Raw genomic sequence first — 434 nt, 5'->3', positions numbered from 1 at the left:
ATTTTATTGTTTACTCTGTTTTGCATGTGCTCCTTATTCGTATTCACTTGTTTCTTCATTTTTTACTTTCTATACTATGTTTTCTTCTGTGCCCCTGAAACAATGTAAAGATCCCCTTGCAGCCAGCCATTTTTCTTTTAAAATCAAGATGTTGCCTGTGATGAATAAATAAAACTTGAGGCACTGCTATACTGTCATTAAAATGCAAAAACAAAGAACACTGAAAACACTGCCGACCTCTGCGCCGCATTTGAACTGAATTCCCATTTTGTTGGAAATCTGCTGGTTTGCCTTACGGCACCATTCCATAGAAATACACATCTCAAAATAGCAGATGGTACACAATACATTTACAACATTCGTAGAAAGAACAAAACAACATAGCAACACATTGGATGTTCACAGCAGCATTTTTACATGAAATAGTGTAAACA

At 35.7% G+C, this 434-nt stretch overlaps 1 protein-coding gene across 1 annotated transcript in view; it reads right to left on the bottom strand.

Annotated features, from left to right (window-relative positions):
• The window catches only part of cacng3b (calcium channel, voltage-dependent, gamma subunit 3b), a gene marked incomplete at its 5' end in the record, with an annotated part of 6057 nt that overhangs the window by 2961 nt on the left and 2662 nt on the right, over nt 1-434 (bottom strand).

Source organism: Morone saxatilis, unplaced genomic scaffold, assembly GCF_004916995.1.
Source record: "Morone saxatilis isolate NCDOM2014 unplaced genomic scaffold, NCSU_SB_2.0 Contig14, whole genome shotgun sequence".
Classification (NCBI taxonomy): domain Eukaryota; kingdom Metazoa; phylum Chordata; class Actinopteri; family Moronidae; genus Morone; species Morone saxatilis.
This window is presented reverse-complemented; position numbering and strand designations above follow the sequence as displayed.